Below are 2961 nucleotides of genomic sequence, written 5' to 3'. Positions count from 1 at the left end.
GTCTGGCAGGACGGTCTCTCGCGTGCACGGAGACAAAGCCCACCTCCCGAGATGCGTCCGGCCCACCGCAGAGGAGAAGCGGCCCGGGCGGAGGCGGTCCTGCCAAGGAGCGCAGGAGCCTCAGCAGCAGGTTGTCGGGTCGCTGGTCCAAAAGGCCCTCGGCGCCCAGTGGCGTGACCAGCTCCTTCTCTACCGACGCCTTCTCTGAAGGGGAGTTTCTGACGGGGAAGAGGCCCAACGAGGGCTCCAGTGCCTGGGTCGGAAGTAAAACAAGTCCCAGTGCCGCCCAGCCCGACATCCGTGATTTCCTGAGCTGCGGGACGGGGGTGGGCAGGACGTGTGGATGCCCGCCTGCCCTGCCCTGTGCCGTGGACAGCGCGGGCCACACGCTGCACCAGTTTGCACATCAGACTGCAACTGGCCTCCTGCCCTGCAGCCTCCGTCCGGGCCTCAGGGAGCCTGGATCCCCCGAGAGGGTGCGAAGCATCTCAGTCACACGCCTCCACCGGACTGTCGCTGGCTGGGCGGGGGTCAGTGCCACGGTCTCCTTGTTGACCAGTGTCCACCCTCCTTTGTGCCCCACCCATCCGCTGGTCGCAGATGGGGTGAGGGCCATTCTCTAAACCTTAATGGGATGGGCTGTCCGGGGCAGCCGCAGTGGCTTCTCCTTCCCCAGGCCTCCTGGTACTTCTGGTTCCCCCCTCCAAGAGACTGGTGGAATAAAAGGGAAGAGGGCAGGGCTCTGAGCCCCGGAAAAAAAAATTCATAATTGTCAATTCATAATTGACAGTTCATAATTGACAAAACTTTGAGGTACTCCCCATGTCCTTCAACTAGAGAATGGAAAAGCAAACTGTTAATACATCTATACTAGGGAAAAGTAGACACACTATTGACTTTCATAACAAAGATGAATCTTAAATGCATTTTGCTAGTGAACTAAGTGGCAAGACCAAAAAAAACCTACATACTATATGATTCAATTTTATATGACACTCTTTAAAAAAGGAAGAATGATCCCAAGGCAATCAGTGGTTGCTGGAGTTGGGGATGGAGGCAAGAGTTTATCTTTAAAAGAACAGCAAAGGAGAAATTTTGGGATGATAGAATTGCTTTGTTTGAGCAGGGCATGATGGTGCATGCCTGTAGTCTTCAGCTGCTCAGGAGGCTGAGACAGGAGGATTGCTTGAACCCAGGCATTTGAGGCTACAGCAAACTATGAGTGCACTACTGTACTCCAGCCTGAGCAACAGAGTGAAACTTCATCTTTATATAAAAAAAGAAGAGATTTTTAAAAATCGTTGTTTGAAGTGTTGCAGTGGGTCTACAACTCTATGCATTCGTCTAAACCAACAGACCTGAACACCACAAAAAGTGAATTTTATTACATGTTAATTTTAAAAATTTGCCAGAATGTGAAGAAACTGTTTTACAAATGAACCACATGGTCATACTTCAGGGGTGGAGTAGAAAGAAACTGATGTGATTAACTCTGGAAAAAAAAAAAATTAACTCTGGATAGTGTAAGGCTAAGGAATAAATGAACTGTACATAAACACTGTATCCTAGTTGATACATTTGTTTCTCACAGGGATTTTGGTTAAGAATTCTGAAACTGCTTTAGTTGTATACTAGAGTTGAACAGATTAGTAAAGAGGTGATAAATAATAAAGCCAGGTCTCTCACTATTGAAGAAGTTATAAAAAAGGACAAAGGGTAAAATGAACTTTGCAGTGCTGAATTGTAGTCAGAGGTCTTAATATGGACTCATATTTTAAAGTATATATGTCAATAAATAGATGCAGATAGGCTGGGCACAGTGACTCACACCTGTAATCCCAGCACTTTGGGATGCCGAGAAGGGCGGATCACAAGGTCAAGAGATTGAGACCATTCTGGCCAACATGGTGAAACCCCATCTCGACTAAAAAATCCAAAAATTAGCTGGGCGTGGTGGTGCACGCCTGTAGTCCCAGCTACTCGGGAGGCTGAGGCAGAATTATTTGAACCTGGGAGGCGAAGGTTGCAGTGAGCTGAGATCGTGCCACTGCACTCCAGCTTGGCACCTGGCGACAGAGTGAGACTCTGTCTCAAAAAAAAAAAAAAAAAAAAAAATAGATGCAGATATAGTTCTGTGTGTATGCATGAGTTAGTTTAGCTACATGTGTGCCCCAGCCTTCTTCACTGAGAGGGGACAGAGGCAGTGCCACTCTAGCAATGAGCACACCTGGTGCCTGGACCTTTGTTTTTAATACCACTCACCAGCAAAAGGAGCCAGGGCTCATGGGAGAAGTGGCTGATTCCAGAACTGCAGCAAGAAAAATATAAGACTTGTCACTAGAAATTAAGGAAGTGTTAAAAAATTTAATAGAGAGAAAGAGCAAAAGTGTAAACAAAAAATAGAAAATCACCACTAAAATATCCTGGTAATGCCACAGGCAAGATCCAGCAATAAATACAAAAATTCAATCTAATTTTGAGCTACATCAAATCTAATAAATGTTGTGGAACAAAATCACTGTGGTAGTGTTGCACAAGACTGTAAGTAAGTTTAAATAATTCAGTGAAAATACAATTCAACATCCATTTAGAAAGCTATGGAAAATAAATGGCAATTCAGAATCACTTGTGCATACATGACAAACATCGGGTTTAAAAGTTTAAAAGTTGCATGGATTTAAGTGGTTGACTAATTTCATGACTATTTTATGTCAACTTCGCTTTTTACTAGTAGAGCCATGTAACAATTGATTATTTTAAATGTACTGAGAACATCGCCCTTGTTCACTCTGTTGACAAGTAATTATGAAATATGATTAAACAGTGAAATTACTCAAAATTATCCTATTTCTTACTTTCATACCCACACTCCTTTCCTGTCCCCTAAACTTGTATCTCTTCCTATAGCCTTTATTCGGTGAACAGTAATAATACTCACTGAGTTGCCCAAGCCAGAATTTT

General features: G+C 44.5%; 1 pseudogene; it reads left to right on the top strand.

The window, feature by feature from the left end:
- The window catches only part of LOC108302624, a 3681-nt pseudogene extending 3058 nt beyond the window's left edge, over positions 1-623 (top strand).
- The last annotated feature ends 2338 nt before the right edge of the window (positions 624-2961 follow it).

The sequence above is a fragment of the Cebus imitator genome, unplaced genomic scaffold (assembly GCF_001604975.1).
Source record: "Cebus imitator isolate Cc_AM_T3 unplaced genomic scaffold, Cebus_imitator-1.0 Scaffold42, whole genome shotgun sequence".
NCBI classification, from domain to species: Eukaryota; Metazoa; Chordata; class Mammalia; order Primates; family Cebidae; genus Cebus; species Cebus imitator.
This window is presented reverse-complemented; position numbering and strand designations above follow the sequence as displayed.